At 38.5% G+C, this 21,137-nt stretch overlaps 3 long non-coding RNA genes across 6 annotated transcripts in view; 2 read left to right on the forward strand and 1 right to left on the reverse strand.

Annotated features, from left to right (window-relative positions):
- LOC134168100 (uncharacterized) overlaps positions 1–21,137 on the forward strand; it is a 25,495-nt gene continuing 4,358 nt past the window's right edge. The window contains exons 1-3 of the long non-coding RNA XR_009966416.1: positions 1–80; positions 162–286; positions 18,629–19,960. This is a non-coding gene — a long non-coding RNA (uncharacterized LOC134168100). The remainder of the gene's footprint in view (positions 81–161; positions 287–18,628; positions 19,961–21,137) is intronic.
- LOC134168097 (uncharacterized) lies at positions 1,333–6,257 on the forward strand. Its single transcript, XR_009966411.1, has 3 exons — positions 1,333–1,485; positions 3,286–3,405; positions 5,727–6,257. It is a non-coding gene; the product is annotated as an uncharacterized LOC134168097 (long non-coding RNA).
- LOC134168099 (uncharacterized) overlaps positions 11,073–21,137 on the reverse strand; it is a 27,131-nt gene continuing 17,066 nt past the window's right edge. For 2 of the 4 annotated variants that reach the window (XR_009966413.1, XR_009966412.1), the window contains exon 4: positions 12,675–12,981. This is a non-coding gene — a long non-coding RNA (uncharacterized LOC134168099). Of the gene's footprint in view, positions 11,462–11,847; positions 11,975–12,674; positions 12,982–21,137 lie in introns of those variants that run through there. The other 2 variants (XR_009966414.1, XR_009966415.1) reach the window with 2 other exon arrangements.

The raw sequence follows: 21,137 nt of genomic DNA on the forward strand, positions 1-21,137 counted from the left end.
TCAAGCAGCTGGGAGGCGACACAGCTGGGACAGGGCTATCCCATACCATATCACATTGTGCTTGGCAGTGAAAGCTCATGGTAAGGAGGAGGCGGGGGGACACCCAGGGTTATGGTCTTTCCCTTACCAATTGTTAAATGTGACAGAGCCCTGCTTTGCAGAACAGTGCTGTGGGAAGTCTTGTCTGATACATCTGAAAATGCTGCTCCAAGGATACTTGTGACACATTCCTATTGCCACCCATTCAGTGACCAGCCGTCCTGCTAAAGGGATTTCATTCCACCATGTATGTTACTATATGCCAAGACCATGATTAGTTTTATTATTATTTAAACAGTCTCTCTGTGTAGCAAAGGGGGCAAGCAAAGGATGAAGCTGAGGAACAATCTAACAGGTTAGAGGTCAGTTTTGCAGTACTCATTTAGTCTACTATAGAAGTAGACTGCTGACTAGACTAAGATTTTGCATTTCTCATGTGCATACTACACTGTGTTATGTGGCAATGTCTGGAAGTGCCGTATATCTTAAAACAGGAGGGAGCAATTTAGAAAGAATTGCTTGTAGCTTTTTAAGTTTTAAACACAGCCTTCCTGGGAGTTTTGCATACTGTTATCAGGCCAAAACATCATTTTAACGCTGTAGGAATTAACACAACATGTTCCACAAAGACTCAAGGAAGCTGTCTGAAGTTCTAACATTAGTAATGCTTGAGGAAAAAACTTCTGCAAACACTGCAGGAGACTGCAAATTGCAGTACTGGAATCTATTTTATTTTAGCTGACTACCATCTAGTGCTCTACTGTTATTTTTCCTCAGATCCTGCTTTTGTGTGCTACATGAAGGAAAGCGTATGTTTTGTTTTATTGCCTTTACTGTGCCAGCAAACATGCAGAATAAGAATGACTGATGTTCTGTGAGATTTCTTATCTTTCATGATATGATTTCTTTAACAGCCATTCTTACTCTTCTCCGTATGTATCCTTGGTGCTGCATGCAATTCATCATTGCACATCTTTTTTCTTTCTGCTGTTCTCTGTGTTTTCGACTTTTTCTGGCTTAGAGGACAACAAAGTTGTAGCAATCATTAAGAAAAGGAAAGGCAAATTGAGAGCTTTCATTATTGTTAATACAGGGCGGTTTTCTCACATCAGGTGTTAACAAACCTTTAATAGAAACCCATGATTTATTTTGTGGGGTCATTATTAAGGAAAGCCTTGGGTCTGAGAGTCTTTCTCCCCTTATCCTCCTTCCCCTCCAAGAAAAAAGGGGGGCGGGGGGACATATGCATTAATAAGAGGAGATTGCAGTCTTGTCCAGGATTGGAAAATGAGGGACTGGTTTGTTAATTCCTTGTTTCCTGTGCTGAGAATTCCCACAAAGATTCCTGTAAGTGGTAAGGTTTTGGCTTTACCTATTGATGGAACAACTGGAACACCTCCAGCAAGCTTCATTTATGATAAGCCCCTTCATAACCATACATTCAAAGTAAGTGTCAGTTTGTTGCAAAGTGCATAAAAAGGTGAAGGTATTTTAACTGTTTGTACTGCTTATGGATCGTACTTGCAACAGGACTGAATTGATGCAGAGATTGGTATAGATGGAGAGTGACAGCGTTTACACTGAGGAGGTTCAAAAGCCCAACTTGCAATTATAAAGTTGCTTTACTGCCTTAGGAGGTCGCTACCTATATAAAGACATTACAGCAAAGGGCAATGAAAAGGAATGAGTCAAAGTGGTTTTTATAGAAGTCACCCAGCAGGTCAGCAGCAGAGTAAGGAATAAATTTCAAGTCCTGTGAGTCCCAGACCAACGTCTTTGAAGCATTACCGACTGAACAGACCATACGAATGTAGTTGTGTTACACACATTGTAGCAGTTGGCAATCACTGTGCCCTGTTTAAAACCCCCAGTGCGTTAAATCTGATTAACCATCACCTGTCTCTGATTATCAAAAAATCCATGACAGATGGAATTTCATCAGTACTGGCTTGCTCTGATCTCTTCTCAACTAAACACATCTGGAATCTAAATTTATGGGAGAGTTGTAAGCACTCACTGCCAGAGCTGGCAATAGTAGTGTATTGAAAACCCTGAGGGCTGGGCAGGAGGATTCTGCATGATTCTTTCAGGCTTCCTAGGTTGTTTTAACCAGTGCTCAGAAACCAGAAACATAACTTGTGGTTATATTACTCTCACCATTCTGTGAAGAACACTTAATTACAGAAAAAGTTGCAACTGTGTCCCTCTTTATTGATGCAAAAATGACACACGTGCTTACAAAAATAACTTGAAAAAATCAGCTAAAATTATTGTTCCTTTTTACAGACTTACAACACCTAGTTGAAAGCATAGTAGAGAGAAAAGCTTTCCTCATAAGCACTTACCTGGGGAAAAGATCTGGCAGAGATGGGGTAGATTAAGAGTCTAATACAAAATGTGGAAAAGCTTGTCTAGCTTTCATTAATGCCATCTTCTCACTTAGTCTCTCTTCCCTCCCTGAAGGCCAATCTGTAAGTGGAAATAGACAACTGCAAAGTAATTTGCAGCTGGCTGACAGTCTGTACAAAAACATCCTGAATGTCTAAAACTTCTGTGGAAAAAATAACTGTAAAATCACTTTCACTGCACCCCTGAGATTATGGGACACATCACAAACAGACCAGGATTAAAATACTCAGTCATAGCTCACACTGCTCAAAAATGATGACTTTCTTAATTGGGATTGAGACATGTCATTTAGTATCATATGGCCCTTATAAAGAAGAACTCTCCCAAATACTGGTGTATCTGGAAGATCCTTATGACAGATATTTTGATAGCTACATTAAACCGCTGGGATAAAGAACATGGAGAGTATTCAGTCTAGTGCGGTTGGAGATGTCCCTACTCACCCACAAAGCATGGTTGAGAAGGAGCAGCTTTAATAGTTAAAGCAGTGTTCAGTAGACAAAGAGGTCTCTAACATTTCCTCTGAGGATCACAATGAACTATGTTGACAGGCAGGGATGAAAACTGGGTTGCTATTTTGATAACCCTAATTACTGGTGGCAACAGACATGACTGCTCCATCAGTATGTTATTTCTTGTTTTGAAATGCTGTCACCTACCTGAAGTGCAGCCATGATAGGAAGTTTCAAGAGAAAGATGGCCCACATGGATCTGAGATGTTAATTTAAATTCAGATACTCCTACATAATAAAAGTACACAGAAATTTAAGAACATGAAAACTGTTAAAATTTATCACCGGTAACAGTATGGATGATTATATTTGGCACCTATTGCAGAACATACCTGTGAAACAGGAATTACCATCTAAATGACTACAACTCCCACAGAGATGATGGAATGTGTTTATTAAGTAACTGACAAGCTGATAACAAAGACTGATATAACTGCAACTCCAGGTTTGTCAATTTAAAACAACAATACTAAATAAACAGCATACAGGAGCATAAGCCTTAGCTGCTGTAAGGGGTGAATGTGGCAGGGTGCTGGGACCTGGGGGAGCTGCAGGAGGGGGTCTTTGTGGGAAGAGGGTAGGGCTACCCACACCAGGGACAACTGAGCCCATCAGCATATTCATTTAACATGAAACATATTTATAGAGAGTTTATATGATACAGTCACAGCAATGAAGCGCTGTATTTGGTGATCAAGAAACCTTTCAGTCCCTATGTTTGTAGTGATTATGCAGAAATTCCTCTTCAGCTGTATGTTAACAAATATGTATGCCAGGCTTCTGAGGAGACTATGGTTACATGCAGTGTCATTTATCCTGAGAGTATCTTTACACACATGTTAAAACTTTCAGGTATTTATATGTATTTTCTTGGTCTATTTTATTTTCATGAGGTGAATCATACAAGCTGTGTAACATGGGGCTTAAAATCCAGTGGGGGTTACTGCTACAGGATAGTGGTACGGATTCCACTTTTCCCCTCCTTCCAAGGGAATTCGGTGCAGTGGTTAAGGCTGAACCCTGGGAGGTCACTGCTGTCACCCAGATTGCAGTGGGAATAGAAGGCTTCAAAGACAGAGAAGATGGCTGGAGCTTGTTCTTTTGTTTAGTCAATCAGGAAGAAACTCCTTAACTTTAAAGAAACAGGAAATTAAAAAGAACTTGGTTGTGCCAGTTTTTATACACAGGCCTTTGACCACGGAAGGCTTGGTGCAAGCTTGAGAATATCAATGGACTTGGACTGCAGGTGCTGGTTTTGTTTTTCACTGTTTTGCTTGAACTGCTGGTAGAGAAGGGGTCCACGTAGAATTTACCGGTTTCTGATTTCTGTTGTGCTAGGAATTGCTCAACCAAACACGCTACTTATATATACACACAGACACCTGGCACAGGAGAAAGACAGCTCCTGTTTCTGACACAGGACATTGTCTTTTGTCACAACTTCTGGACTAATCAGATGGGAAGTTTACTCATACTTAATTGGAATAGTTTTTGGAAGTAAACCAAGCAAATGCACTTTTCCTGGCATTGTGCGTGAGCTACAGTGTTCAGAATATAAATCTAGTGTTTTTCTTTGGTATTAAACAGTTCAACAGGCTGACAAAATATGTCTGAATAATGGAAGTATAACACAGTTTTGCAGGCCTGTAGCCCCTATATTTATGTATGCATATATATATATATATATACATATACACATAAGGATGCTTTACAGGCAGTCCTTAGCCAGCAGGGTAAGAAAGATAATTTCAGGACATAGCTTCATAATGATCTTGAGGAAGGGGTGGTATATCAGATGCACATGCAGTGTTGTCCTTGAAAGGACCATATTAGTCACTATTAGGTGAATTCTCTTCTGGTTCATGCCACTAGAAAAAAACACAAACCACACCTCAAGTCTGCCAAGTAATGGCTCAAATGCATATAAAGCAGGGAAGGTTAGGTGAAGCTGCTGTGACCAGAAGGTGAAAGGAGCATCACAGCCACAAAACTGCTTCTCTGCTATTAGGCTGGCATGAAAAGAGATGGAGATTATTGCATATTTGCTCCCAAAATCTAGGTGGTTCACTGAGAAGTTTAAAAGACTAGCATAAATGCAGTAGGCTTCCATTATGCCTGTACCTGTAGCTCCCAAAATGTTTCAATTAAAAAAGAAAGGTTTTGGAAGAAAGCCTATTGCTGAAAATAAAACTGATTCCAGCAAAGTAATGGTTGATCAGTAGTGCTGTAATGGTAGTGAGTGTGTAGTCATATATATATATATATATAAAGGCACAGTCACACAGTTACATCTGAAATAGAAGTTAGAGGCAAACCTTTGCTATTAGAGTTGACCAGGATTTTTTCCAAGATTAGTTTCATCAGAAAGTGACAATTTATTAAGAGGTTTGAAGAAAAGGTCAGTTTTTGATAAAGCTTCAGAAGGAAAGTTATTTCAGGTCCATCATGAATACCCAATAATGAGAAACCTAGCAGCCTAGTTCTTATGGTGTTCATTAAGGGGTGAGAGAAGAAAGACCTTAGGTTTGATTGGGTGGCTATTCCTGTCTTCTCCCTCAGAAAACTTCAGGTTTAGCAGAAATCCAGGAAGCGAGTAAGTTAAAAGGAACACTATAAAGTGCTGCAAGACATCTGTGCAGAAAGTTCTAGCTCCAGTCATAGTTTTCATGAGCACACCCCCTCCAAACAGTGCCTCCCTCACTTTTTATCATTAGCTCAGTGAATTACTTTGCAGCAGTTTTATTTTCAGTATTGCCTTTTTCCCAGTGGAAGTGATCATTTGATGAATGAAGAGGGAAGTACCCACTGAATCCTGAAATAGCTACGCACAGAAGCCTCAGGTAGTAGCCTGACTTTAGAATGCCTTCCCCTTCCTTTCCTTGGTTCTTTCTGTCCAGTCAGGTTTGCTGAAGTTTTGAATTCGGAATGCTCTCAAGTTCTTCTTGCAGAATCAAAAGTAAAAACCATTGCCTTTGTGACTTACTATAATAGTAGTACAAGAGCACAACTATTTTGTTAAGAATGCAGTTGGAGTGCCAGTGCACAGTGGCTCATTAGACCACTGCAGCAATGAACTCTTCTCTTAGGCAATAGGCAACTAATAGATTCAGCTATAGGTTTTTCTCTTATTTCATCTTTCTTGAATATCTTTATTTTCAGGGAGCAACATGTAATGCCTTTACATTGATCAAAGTGAAAGCAAAAATACTGGTTAAAGAACTCGGTGGTGTTTGAAAGCACCTCCTACAGTTTGCCAGCATCTGAATTTTTGTCAGGTATCCCCATATATCTGTTTTTCGCCTTTAGCAGCTGTTCCAAGTCAGAGACAGGCCTTGACTTGTATAAATTAGTACTGATTTGTCCCTCAGTAGCTGGAATACATGCTTGTTCAAATAAACACAGCATCCAGTTCAGAGGTCATAATTCCTCTGTGCTGAACTTGCCAGTCACAGAGCTGCAGTCCCGTCTATAGTCAGAACAGCTCACAGCTGTGCTGACTATGGATGCTCAGATCTTGCCTATTGCTAGAGACAAGAGGAGGATGTCATTTATAAAAAAATCAGAAAGTTATCTTGCTGAAAAAGCACTGAATTAACCAACTTTACAGTATAAATGCCACATTGTCTTTGCATCAGGAGGACAAAATGTTTAGCAGTAAGCAAAAAGTCCCCATGCAGATGCTGAAATGTATCCAAGATAGAGTAGTAATAGTGTGCTTTCACAAAGGTGTGCAAGAGGCCATAACAGTGTGTATTTCTTCTTAAATGAAGGGGGAAATGTATGCTCCTGGGTCTGCTTTTATTGTGGCATTTATTATTAGTCTTTGTTGCTATTTCTATACTTAAGTAGAACAGAGGGCAAGACAAATAACTAAAAGCTGTGCTGACAGAGTTAGACAAGTCTGCAAAATATCAGTATCAAAACTCATGTAGGTCTCTAGCCATGGTATGAACAATTATGAATTTGTAATATTTTCTATTAGCGTAAAAACTCCAGTAGTGAATGGCGCTACGCAGTTACAGGCAAACACTGTCAAAAAGGTGTGATGCCTGTTTTCAGGATGTTTAAAATGCCCATAGGCAAACTAACAGATGGATAGATGCCATTTATCTTGTCTTTAGGATGAGCTTAGAAGCTTTTTTTAATCCTTTGCTGCTGCTTCGTTCATTCTCTGCACCTCTCCTGTATGCCATGTAAGTGCCCAACTCAAATACAACATGAAAGAAATTTAAGTGTACACTTCATGTCTATGTAACTGAATAGCTGTAAAGGATTTGAAGGGCCTCAACTCATATTTTTTGAATACCCAGATGATGGAGACATACACTACATCAAGTCAGACTTTATAACCTTTGTCCCTCTCAGAAAACCAAGAAAGCGTTTTAGGATATGAAGTGGACTTTGGCTGCAGTGAAGTCTGGCAGCTGCTCCTGACTGCCACAGCACATTTGTAGCTAAACTGACAGTGCAGATTCTCTAAACATCCACGCACAGCCAAGTTTATCACATCCTGGTTCTTGATGTTTGTAGATTAGTCTTGCTTCTCTCTCCTGAAAACCCTTGCAGCAGAACTGAGCATTCAGCAGTTCTATGACTGGAGACACTGTTATTTTGGAAGCCCAACTTTTTTTTTGTTCAAATGATCTTGTTGACAAGAGGCAAACCATGCTGGAGTCACTCAGGATGTTACCTGCTATGTGACAAAAACAGCCTGCTCTATCACTTGCTGTTTTAACATGCGGTGCTTTTGTAGAGGAAGGTACTTTATAAGCTGACATCTTTATGCCACTTCACACCTTTATATCTCAAAAACATTAAACTACAAGACAGTACTTGAAAGAGATTCCACTTCTTCTGAAAAGCTCAAAATTAAGCTTTTGTCCCAATTTTGACCCACCTTCAGATTGACATCCTTCTCAGTTCTAAGTTGAAAATGCTTCAAACCGTTGGTATTTTCTGTTACAAGAAGGTAAAACTAAAGATCACCATTTGTTTATATAAGATTTAGGTTCTATTCCTCTGAATTAGATTAAACTAAAATCAAATTGACACTCTTGCTTTAGTTTCCAGTGCTCTGTTAGTGGGTTCATGTTATGAAGCATTACAACTTAAGACAAGAAAGGAAAACAGTATTGAATCAGTTTATCCACTATCACAAAGAGAATAAGAGCATAGAATTGCTCTTTCAATTTAAAAACTTCAAACTATTTTAAAGTGCGTTGAAGCGGATGCTGGAGAGGGACTCCTCATTAGGGACTGTAGTGACAGGACAAGGGGTAACTGGTTCACACTTAGAGGAAGTTTAGATTGGATATAAGGAAGAAGTTCTTTACTGTTAGGGTGGTGAGACACTGGAATGGGTTGCCCAGGGAAGTTGTGAATGCTCCATCCCTGGTGGTGTTCAAGGCCAGGTTGGACAAAGCCTTGGGTGAGATGGTTTAGTGCGAGGTGTCCCTGTCCATGGCAGGGGGGTTGGAACTGGATGATCTTAAGGTCCTTTCCAACCATAACTGTTCTATGATTCTATTAAGTCTATGTCCAGCACAAGTGATTGAAAGCCACGTGAAATGCAGGCAGTGGTCTTGCCCTCCCAGCAGCCTCCTTAAAACTTGCAGTTGTTCCCCAGATGTCTGGTTGGCAGTCCTATGAGCAAGCAGCAAAAGGAATGCCTATAGTTCCACAATTAGCAAAAAAGCCCCAAACCCAGACAAGGCCCTAACACCCCATGCCCCAGATTCCACACAGTTCTGCAGCACTGCTAGAAACCACAGCCCAGCTGCTGCAATCGGAATGCTCACAAAGCTGTACAGGGGGGAAAGGGAGCTGGAGTGATAGTTTTCTCTTGGAGGCACAGGACTTCAAACAAAGAGTGAGACATTCTACAGTTTTGTCCCTTTAACATTATTTTAAGTGTACTGTTGTTTTCCAATGTTCTAAAGAAAAGCTAATCTAAGCAATACACTTTCCATGGCAAGTACTGCAGTAATGCTCTTGAGCATAGATTCTGATTAAAGGGTGGTGAGCCTTGCTGTTAGTGGCCCATTTGCTAGCCTCTCTGCGGAGACAAACAGGGATTTTACATCTGTGCTTTTCTCTGAGAGCAGTTAGTGACATGAAAAGATTTGATTTGTAAATGTCTAAGGCAATAGACTTCATCTTTATAGCACAAAGAGAAAGGAAGCATGAAGCAGTGAATTGCACAGCTGCCTAGAGAAGAGCCACATTCTTTTCCAGTATCGCCATTTATCAGACAGATGAAACAGGGAAATTTCTGTGAGGATTGTCTCAATAGCAGCACAGAATATGTACACTACCTCCTCAAGCATGTGCAGATTTAATGAGTTTCCACCTGCCAACAAAAGCTGAAGTTCTGCAGATTTCCTCACCCCCCTGCTCCACCTTTATTTACACTTAGTAAAAACTTTTCAGTGTGCTGTAAGTTTATACAGTGGGCTGAATCCATTGCATAAAGAATCAATCAATAATCACCCTTTTTTAGTAAGAATAAATAATCACTCTTTGTTTTTTACTGAGAGTCAATAATCATCAGTAATCATCCTTTGCTTTTAGGGCATAGTCATCTAAAAATTCATATACGTCAGGAACACACTGTCCAAATGCTCAGGTTTATTAAGTATAAGTAGTTTTCCAAGAGATTCTTTATCTCAGGTTTTGTTGCTTGTATCTGCAGATATCAAAAAATTGCCATGAGTTTGTACATATTATGTCTGCAATTGTCCTTAATAAACTTGCATATTTGGACAGTGTGAAGAGCATGTTCTTGGTAGGACATATTTGTTATCAGCTGGGAAGTTTTAAATGGAATATATTTTAAGGCATTAAGATGTTCTTTCTTTAACTGTCTATGGATGCAGTCAGCACACAGTGGTAATAGTGTAGGCACTGCTCTTACAGTTCTGAGGAGTTCAGGCACTAGGGTAGATGGGAGCTTTATCTAGAAACGGCAAGGGATTTCACTCTAAATTTCAGTTGCTCAGTTACTTTTATCCTGTATTGATGGCAGTTATAGAAAACAACAAAGGAAATAAAATTATAGGCAGAACAGTGTTAATAATTTAAAATAATTCAGTGGTAACACTGATAGAATGTATGAAACTTTAAAGTGAGCTAGACAAAGACGGTAATGTTATCCTTGCATAAACCACTTAGATATTGATAGATATTGCTATTTCCCTTAGAAGAGTTTTGGTAGCTGTCTTAAAGGAACTGTCCTTTGAGCATAAAACCAGTAGAGACGAATTAGAACACAGAGTATTCCCCATTAAGTTACATTGGGCTGCCAGAACTAAAATGATTTTAGTGCAGCTGAGGAAGTCAGACCATTCTGGAAATTGCATCCCCTGATCTTCTTACAGATAAATGGGCAGAAGACTCAGAACTAGCATTTATTTGAAAAATTGCTTTTTATCTCCAGTAATAAAATATGCAAATATATAAAATCTTTCCCTAGCCCATGTTTAAGCTATCTGAAACGACCCTTTATGTATTTCTTTAGATTTTAAGTCAGTTTTGATTAAATGTTTTACTTCTCATGAAATCAGGAGAGACCTCTCAAAACCTCAACTCAAATCAAGTATTTGAAGATAAATTTCACAGAAATACAAAAATTAAACTTGGACAAGTTACTGTTTCTTTCAAAGAAGCTTCACACGCCTAAGTTACAGTCTTTAAACTATGACTTGGGTTATATCACACATAAAGTCCAAATTCTGTGGCGGTCTCTCACCTGGTAAGAATCAAAAAACCTTGTAGTTTAAAGCATCCTCCATAATACATTGGGACAGAAATGGAAAAACATTTTTAAAGCATATGATAAGGGGGTTTAAATCAAGTATTTACATCTGCCGTTGTTTATCGAGGCTCCAATGTCCATTTGTGTGCTGTTCAGTCACTACAAACAGTAGGCAGTAAGTATCATCTGTGTACTGTATTGTATCTGTGTACTGTATTGTACATTAACCCATCTTGGGTTGCTTTAAAAGTTGAACATGTTTAAGAAACTCATGGTTTGTCACTAGTTTGCTGCTACTGCTATGGAAAGAGTTGGATTACTAGCATCCAGGGTCTAGCTGTGTTTCTTCAGGGAGAGTCAGAGGTCACCATCTCTTTGGTACAGGTGGGTTGGGCAGTCTGACACTTTCAGCAGGTCATTTGTCTACTGTTGTCCAGCTCTAAATCCAGACTCCAGAAGATAATGTGGATAAATTCTTTTTCCTACTTCCCAAACTTGATTCTTTCTACTATATTCTTTCCTGTTCTTTATTCTGCCCTTCCTAATCTTTATTCTGTCAGCTGCAGTCTGAAAGTCTCCTGGGTCCCCTGCTTCCCTTTCCTCAAATTTTAGACTCCTCTCAGCCCTTTTTACTCACCTTCATATTTGCAGTCCTCTTCAATTCTCAACCTTTAGCTTCTATTTCTAAAGTTTCTGCAGTTACTCCCCTCCATTCCACTCCATTTCTCAAGAGCCCAGTCAACTGGTACTGCAAAAGAAATGTTATTTTTCTTTCCAACAGTGTTGAAAAGTCTCAAGCTATGTCTACACATCACAAAAGGTCCTCTTATCCCACCGCTCCTCTTGTGTCAGCAAATGGCATGAAATCTAACTATCTACAGAAGCTTTATATCTCCAGCAGGAACTGCTTCATGTCCTTTTTCTGCTGTTCAGCTGTAAAACTAATGCTCCAAGACCAAGGTCACACTAGCCATTGCTTTTTTAGGCTTATGTCCCTCACACACAGATCCTACCTTATTACCTTGAATTACCTTCAATCTATTTTCTCACTGTATCAGCAGGGAATTATCAAGAATACAGTTCCCAGTTCTAACCAAGGGCCCTTTCTCTGCACCTCTCCTTCCAGTTCAAAGCACTGTGAAGCCCTGTTGCCCTCCAGGATGGCATATTTCCAGTCCTTTCCCTTTCCAGAGCTGTGGCAGTTGGTGCATGCTCCGTAAGTCTGAAGAGATGGTTCATTAAGAGTCTGGACATGTCGGTGCTGTGTGAGAACAGACAATATCCAGTCTGCTCAGGCAAAAAAACAAACCACTGTTAAGGGCTTGCTTACAATAACAATGTACCTTCCTAAGAGTTAACTCAAATTCTTAGTCTTGTGATTTAGAAAATGTGGGTACGTTTCCCTAGGGTCAGCGAAGGTGTAGTCATGCTAAAGGCCATCAGATTAAGTTTCTGCACCAATCTTTAAGTTTTCCAGAAAGCAAAGGCTTGAGAGAATGAAGGGACAGTAAAATCCAAACTAAAAACCCCAAGCCAACGCACCAGCGCTATACTTCTTCCTTAAGTTAACTCGGAGACATCTGCAACTGCTTTGGCTGAAATAATAGAATGAAATAAAAAACATTAAAGGGAATATATATCTGAGTGTGTATGATAAATGTAGAAAAGCCATTCAGAGTGGAGAAATTCATATAGCTGCTTGGCATTACAGGACAGTCAGAACTACTTGTTACTAAAAAAAGTAGCAGGAAACCTTAATAATAGCCATGCTGGCATCCCCACCTCAAATGTATACACTGTCAAGGCTGCCAGAAAAACTCTCTTCCTAATGGAGCTGTGTGAAGTAGGCTTGGTCTTCAGCTTTTGTAAAATGGAAGGTCATTCTCATTCCTAAATTAGGTTTTGGAGGGTTTTAGGTAAAAAAAACCACAACAACAACCCACAACAAAAGCACAAAACCCTTACAGAGTTTCTGGTCTTTATTTGCATTATCATTTCACAGTAAGCTTTCTGCAGCAGAATGATCCCCAGGGAAATGCATCAGTTATTCTGTCCTTAGAGAGTACATTTATGCCATATCATTGCTACCTTTAAAGAGCTTGCTTATTGTCCTCAGGAGAACATTTCAGTTGCATTGCTCTTGTGGTGGCTGCTTCCAAATGTATTTTCATCCTCGAGATGTGCTGATGATGATGCTTTGTTGATAAGAAAATGGGAATAGTTTTCACAAACATTTAAATGCAGCCATAATAGAAATTACTTGTCAGCCTATGGAAGAATCACAGAGAAGCAAAGCATCACAGACTTTTTTCTGGGTTCCAAAAGATTTGTGTTAGTGGAAGGAGAAGAAACTGCAAGTTGCTCACAAAAGTACTAAGAGGAAAAAAACCCAGTAAGCTAATGGGGTAAAGCTGGGCATCCTAGAGCATGACTTAATCTTTTCCACATGCATTTAAGGAATCTTAAGAATACCTTATGCAAAAAAATTAAATATCAGTGGCAGTCACTCCTGAGATTAAGCTAATTCAATAAACTAAGGTAGCTCAGGGCAGCCTGAGTGTTGTATAGCTGAGGGGGATTAGACTGATGGAAATTGAATCTCTCTTTCATCTGAGCTGGATTGTGAGGGAAACTAACAATTTCACTCCAGCTTTTTAAGACTACATTAGTTTTTCATCAACTTTATTAAGAAAAGAGGGATAAACACCTTGAGAAATAACCAAACCCCAAATATTGCAATTTAAGAAAGTTGTATGTGAAGTATACAGGGAGAGATGAGTCTCCCCTCCAAAGCATCATCCAAATCATGAATAAAAATCCCTCTTTCCGCTTTCATTACTAAGGCAGAAAAGCAAAGCAAAGGGAATGGTTCTGTAACCATAGCAACATTAGCCACTTTTTTTTTTTGAAGAGGCACTACAATTTGGATCCTGCATTCTGAGGATAAAGTTTGCATCAAGGAAAAGAATGGAATAACTTTAGTTTGTTCCTTAGGACCGTTTTTTTTCTTTTCTGAAGCAGCTTAAAAAAGAGGTTGCCAGCAAACAACAAGGAGTGCAACTGCTTATACTCTTTCTGAAATAAGGTGCAAGACATCATATGTAACTCTCAGGAGTTCATATTTGGAAATTATTACTATGCATAAAAGCATACTCTTTAGAATGGTCAGTTATAAGAAATTTGCAATAGTAACAGGAAGTATGGGAAAATTATTATAGTTTCTATATAGTATCAGTTTAACCATCGTCATCACGATGCATTTCCTAGATACTATAGCTTCAGTCAGATATAAAAAACTTGCTTTCTGCCTCCCTTCCTCTTATTGGGCACATGTAATCTCAATTTACATTCACTACAGAGAATTGTATTCACAGTAGGTTACAAGCACAGGCAGTTCTACCAGATCCCCTGTTCCCTTGAAGCTCACCAGTTAATACTCATTTTTTATGAAAAGCCATCCTCAGAAATAGATGCAGTCATAAAATAACACACTACTAAGTGCTTAAGAATATTGAAATCTAAGTATTTTGGTCTCTAAAGCAATCTGAACTTATTTGTTCAATATTCCAATATAATGAAACAGCCAAGGTCACTGTTCAGGGGTTCCAGGAGATGCATTGGATCCTTTTATAACATCATGACAGGTAAAGACAGAAAGAGACTTACTCATTAAAATAAGTTCTAGTGATCAGAAAAAAGAATGGTGGAAGAAAAAGGACACTAGCGAGCAATTGGAAGACAAAGTTCAATAGCTTAGACAACTTGCTCAAGTTACTTTATCTACATATTTCATTTATATTTACAAAGTGCAATAGTCCAATAATGACACCTGCATTGCAGTCAATAAGTCACTCAAGTACCACCAAAATGGCAATCACAGAGCCATGAAACAATAGTGTCTAGAGATCCTGACATCCTGGAGCAGCATCTTGATAAAATCTTGCATCCAGTTTGCTTTTTCTTTATTTTCTTTTTTAACATTTCTCATTAGAGTTCTCAATTAGGAATGTTCTCCCAGGCTTAAGGTAGTCAAATTTATGTGATTTATTATCTAATAAAGGTAAAGCATTAGGACTTTATGTAAATGGTATGTAGCTCCCATGAGGTAGCTATTCTTCAGGCAAAACTGAGCTACCAGTTTTTCTTTTGGATACATGAGAAGTTATATATCCTTCTAGGACTAATCTATGCTATACATAGCAAGATTTCTTTAGATTTACATGAAGGTCATATTGGCAACAAGAGAACCACAATTTCTAAGATGTAACATATTTTAATGCATTTCCTCCAAACGAGGAAAGTATCCTTTCAAATTGTTATGAGGATATATCAGAAAGGAACACATGACAAAACTCTGCCTGTAGCTGATAGAATTCATATATCCTGGCAATTTCAAGTGAACTGAGTATCTGACTTCAAATGAGCACAATCATATATGCTGCAGCTGTTCATGGAGGTAAAGAGAGTGTATTTCATTTTGGGATCCTGAGCTGTGGAAAGTGGATGCTCTTAAGATTGGCCACATGGGCCCATTGGCTGTATTAAGGCATCAACTGCATCAGTAAAAGGAGGTTGCTATACCTTTTGATCTACTCCAGTGTGTTTCAATTCAAAGCTTGCTGATTTACTTCAGGCAAAAAGTGACTATTTAAACTGTTCTATCCAATTCTGCCCAAGACACATGAGACAGTATTTGCATGAACTGCTTAATCGCCAGATTGCTGATACACGACAGTGTATGCTCCAAAAGAGGGCAGCGACAAGCAGCTGATAACTTGCCTGCTAATATTCTCCCTTTTCCTGCTCCATTGATTTTTCCATAATGGTAAGCTCTCCTTTTCAGACTTGTAAGACTCTAGTGAGGAATGTTAGGAAAGGGAATTCCAAGGTTTTAATCAAGAAGAGAGAAACAATATCATTATTACTGAACACTTTAATTTATGACTATATTGCAGCTTCATGCAGTGTATGTAAATTAAATTATATTACAGACGTAAGCAAACAGTAACATGCACACAACTCAGTACAATAAGCTATTTTCTTGCTCTTGTAACATTTATATCTTTAATATTATGCTATGTAGGAGGCTGAGTGTATGTATCTCTGACTTTTAATATGTTAAGGCTGAATGTAAAGGTGTTTTTTTTTGCCACAATGACAAATTCCAGAAACATCTGAGTAACTGAGGGGTTTCTCAACCTTCACAATCTTAATTGGGCTGAAAACAAAAGTTAGTCCAGAGCTGGTCTATTTATAAGCCTCTGGAGTAACTCTTTACCCTCATAAAGCATTTTAAAATTAACTGCTAGGTTAGATAAGAAATCCAAAGTACCCAACAGTCAGGTAAGACTCCAGTAAAAAGCATCATTCAAATATAATTTGTAGGAATATTATATACTAAATTTACTTGACCCAAGTGATGTATATTTACCACTGAGAACAGAATAATCTGAATGCCCAGAAGCTGCCAAGATAACGGTTCTACAGCACATGACAGATTTTCAGAATCATCCCTTCACCTTTTTTCAATAGGAGCCATTTTATACAAATCACCCACACAAATCTTCTGAAGTGATGTCTACATCGTCTGTATGTTGTAATATGTAGAACACTGACACATCCGAAAAGGCAATCTTCTTCTGTTGTTGTTTTTTTAACATTATCCCTCTCCTTAATTTAAAAGAAGAGACACTAGGTAAGGAAAAAAAATCACTGTTATTTGTGAAGGAGCTAGCAGAAGTGTGAAACTAATCATTCTTAAAATTCTATAGAGGGACACCAAAGACAAAAATAAAACAACAAAGCCAACCATAAATAACATTCAGGATGGCAGATGTCAGCTAGCAGGAGAGTAACAAAGAAAGCGTAGAGGACACTATAAGAGTGCCTTCCTTCCCTGCAACAACTCCTTAAGTTGTAACAGCAGTTATTATGCTCCCTTTTAGATGTGAGATCTGAAACTTAAAAATCTATTTGTATCAAACCACAATTGGTTTAATAAACATTACTCAGATGCAGAAGACTGTGCCAAATTGATCAAATGTTACTTGAAGTAATTCACTGCGTGTGGAAAAGCCACCTACTGTCTCCAAACAACCTGTTATAAAAATACTGCTGACCAGGGAATTAAGTCTGCACACAAGACACCATGCACCAACACAACAGCACCCAATGGGCTATAAAGGGAACGATGTACCAGGTAGTGATGCTTCTACCCTAAATCTCTTTTTCTAATCTTTCTTTTTTCTGCATGATCCAAACTTAAATGACTCTATGAGAGGTAGACACAACAAGCTGTTAGGTCTATTGTGTTTTTCATCTGCAAATTAAACTGTAGTAAACCCAAAGTAAGTCTCCATGCTAAAGTTGTTAAGACCTTCTCTGTCAATAACTTGCATAAAATGAATTACACAATTATACCTCAGCACAAACTGTAATGACTACAAATTACAGCAGTAATTGTATTATACAGCAAAGTGATTTGATTCATTGCTTACAGGGCATAATTAATAAGCTGAAATAAGATTATCTCTATATTCCATTTTTAGTATATTTTTTTTCTGAAGAGTACTTTGCTGGCATTTTTTACCCAACATCTCATTGCTCTGACTGCCAGGAATATTGAATGCCTTTTTTTTGGGTGAAAGTCATGAGCATCATCTTAAATTACTGACGTAAGTCAGGAAGGGTCTGTAAAGAATCAAGAGGCATCACTACTCCCAGGAGATGAAATAAAGTGATAAAGAGAGATAAATAGAAGGCAATCTTGTATGGCAGAGAGCTCTTTATGGGTATCTGTTGATGAGCAAGGGCAGAGAGCTGACTAAAGCAGATTACATTTGCATTTCTGTTAGGTGACAGTTAATTTTAATTTCATTGATTGTTGTTAAGTTAGGATAACAAAGTAGCCTTTATTTATTTCCCATGAGGAAAAGAGTTAGAAGGAAAGGCCAGGCTAGGGTGACACATCACAGTCCCAGCTTCCCATCCCAAACAAGAAGCGATTAGGTTTGGTAGAAAAGCCACTCTAAGCAGTCACTCTTATATGGGGACTGCAAAGACTGAAGTAACAGAGAAACACTTGGTGGACTGGGCAAAGAAGCATCTTTAAGTCAGCCAAAGCTGCTTGGCCTAAGTTCATAAGAATGGCAGTCTGTCTTAAGGACACGAGCAAGGGCCTCCCTGTCTAATATCACCTCATCTGTACCAAGTTATGGAGTTGGCAGAACAGTGCAGACATTTTTTTTTGCAAAAGACTGCTGTGTCAAATTTGGAAGCAGCACTGCACAAGAAACTGTGAAACAGAAAATGGATGGAAGGCAAAAGATCTTAACTCTGAACTGTAGACAACTTGTTAAGGTATCTTGATAATGAGGGAAGGAGTGGGAATGATCATTAACAACATGCCCCAGAATCCTTCAGATTATTGCCAGTAGTTCTCTTCAAGCCTGATGTACTTTGTTAAGATATTTTTATATACCAGGAAGGCGATCAACTAAGAATAACAGAACAAGAGGGTAATGTATATAATACTTTCAATTTGTGTCCTGGCATGCATCGCTAGTCATTTCAGTCTGAGCCTTTGTTGGGGTTTTGCTGTTAGTTTTGGTTGGTTGTTTTATTTTAAATGAAGTCTTCATTTTATAAACCTGCACTATTTTCCTCATTACAGAACTGGTTTCAGGTAGTTCCAACTAGATCTAGCAGAGCTGCTGTGGAGTGCAGTTATCCTCATCCTGCAGTCAAATGAAGGAAATTTGGGAAATCTGGTATTTGTCTGAAAAGATAAGACTCATAGAAACAAGAGCTTTAATATTTCTTTGGTTCCTGTTTTGCTAAACAGAATAAAAGCTAGTAATTTATTATTGGAAAAATCTCCTTAATCTAAATGCAGATTCAACTTGCTCTTTATTAGGTGATTTTAATGAAGAATATGAAAATCAGGAAAGAAGCCAGAACAGCACTCATCTCTACTTTGGAATAACGTAAGGAACACCTGAGAGGTTCACAACTTTGTCCTTTGACATGCTCTGGAAAACAATTTAAGCATCTTCAAACAGGGCTGTTGGTCACTAGAAGGAGCTACGGTTTTCTTTAGCATGTGCTTTGATATCGTTAACAATACAATTTAAAATGCTAATATGGAATTCCAGTGAAAAGCCTGGATTTCTGAATGCTTGTACTTTTTAATAACAATCTCTGCAGTTGCACTCAAACAGGGCAAATAATCTGGCTGTCAATTTTTGAACAGACAGTTTGAGCAGAAGTACGTAACCGTGGAGCCGGGAATAATTCCTAATAATTGAAAGCACTTCATATTCATGCAAAGTGCATCTAAGAAACATATGGTTTAGAATACTTTTCATCTCAAGAATAATGTCAATAAATCCTTAATTTTATAAGGATTCTTTCTTTTCCCCTGACATAATTATCTTAAAAATATATTACAGCTGTAGGTCATATTTTAATGCAAATGAAAGATTTTGGTTTCTTTTGCTTGTGGGTTTGTTTTGGTTTTTAATAAAGACACTTCCTGTTTAGAGAATATGGTACCATCAATTTTGATTTAAATGATCCTCTCTGACAGAAGTTCCTTATGCAGTAGAGTTTGGGAAAAATTCAATAGACAAAGACTTTTGATTACAGCTGTGTAGTGGCAGGAGACATGCATAGTCACAGAGCAGCCATTTTCTCATTTTAATAAGAAAACTAGATAAAGAGGAACTATTATTTAGAATATTACTGCAGCTCTTCCCACTTCCACTCCAAGAGACACTGCATTTTTCCTTCCCTTCAGTCAGTTAAGAACATCACTTGCACTCACACATGCACAGAAAAAGTGAATGGAGACTGGAACACCCTGATGAAAAAATCAAGGTTTTGAAGTCACGGAAATGAGTGTTGTTATAAAAGTTGGCATTGTAAGGCAGTAGATGGGTGCTAGACTCATTTAATACATCTGAAACTCACTTAGCTTGGACTATATTTTATCATGAATACAGAAAATACACCCTTCAGTTCTTACACTTGAAAATTTAGACCAAGCATTTGATATCACTGTGTTGAAGGTTTTAATTTATTCTCTCAAACACCCAGAGCCATCTTAACTTCCAGACACCAAATACAAAAGATGGAAAATATGCAACTATTTTAACAATGAACATAAGCATCTTGGTGACGTGGAAGAGTAAGTCTCATTATCTTGCAGTAAATTAAGGATGTACGTATCTTAAAAAGAATTTTTAAAGTAAGAAAACTTTTCGATGTAAAATTGTTTTATGGTTTATTAAAATTGGTCGTGTATGAGTGGAGGAAACAGAATATGTTCTCATCATGAAAGCTACATCACAGATGTCTGTAGGTAGTCTGCAAAGCAAAATCCATAAAGCGTATACATTTCGCTTACTCCTAAACAGGGAATGGCAGTGTACTTGATTTCATCAATTCTAAGACTATTTCTGTAGAGACAGCAGTAAATGCTTAGCCATGCCACGGGAGTGAATACACATTGGTTACTTCAGAAAGCAGAAAAATATAGTTCTATTCACTGTGCAGTGTTTGCAATACAATACACTGATCTTAAAACAGGGCATAATTGAAAATGTAAATAGGAACCACAGAAACACCTTGCCTGCTCTCTTCCTGGAATTCATCTCCCACTTCAAAGTAGCAGCATCATTTTCTAAATTCTGTACGCTGTTTTTTGAGGAGTAAATTCAAATGCAGAGGTTGAACTGAGTGCATTCCCCCCCCCCCACCCCCGTAATCTAATGTTCTAATACATAAGAATTTTGACAACAAACTAAGAAACCTAACAAACCCCAAACAACCAACCCCCCCAAACTCCAACCTGAATTGCCCATTTCTCTCAGCAGCTCTGTTAGTAGTAATTGGCACAGAAATGGTTCTCCCCTATTTAAGTTTCTTCTTTCTTAAAACAGAAATGAGAATCTCTCTGAATGTAATTCAGATAATTGAGTGTCCATTTATTTTTCTTGGTGTGTGTTAACACTGCAGAAAGGTTCGGGAGCTAAAGCAATTGTACCCAAAAAGGCTATCTGAGGCAGCACACAACATCAAATAGCTGTTTTTATGCTCATTTGCAAAAAAAAAGTATTTTCTTCTATTTCAAAACAATGCAGGTATCCCACAACACCAAAAAGAAAAATTTTCACTCTGTGAAATGCAGTTCTATATGAGTTCACCCATGCAAATCTCATGAAGTTTCACAAAGCCAAGTGCAAGGTCCTGCATCAGGGTCAGGGCAGTCCCAAGCACAAACACAGGCTGGGCAGAGAATGGGTGGAGCGCAGCCCTGAGAAGAAGGACTTGGGGGTGCTGGCCAATATGAAGCTCAAAATGACCTGGCAGTGTGCACTTGAGCCTAGAAACCAACCGTATCCTGGGCTGCATTCCCCAGAGCA

The sequence above is a fragment of the Pezoporus occidentalis genome, unplaced genomic scaffold (genome assembly GCF_034315485.1).
Source record: "Pezoporus occidentalis ecotype Australia unplaced genomic scaffold, CSIRO_AGI_Poc_V1 ctg30, whole genome shotgun sequence".
NCBI lineage: Eukaryota > Metazoa > Chordata > Aves > Psittaciformes > Psittacidae > Pezoporus > Pezoporus occidentalis.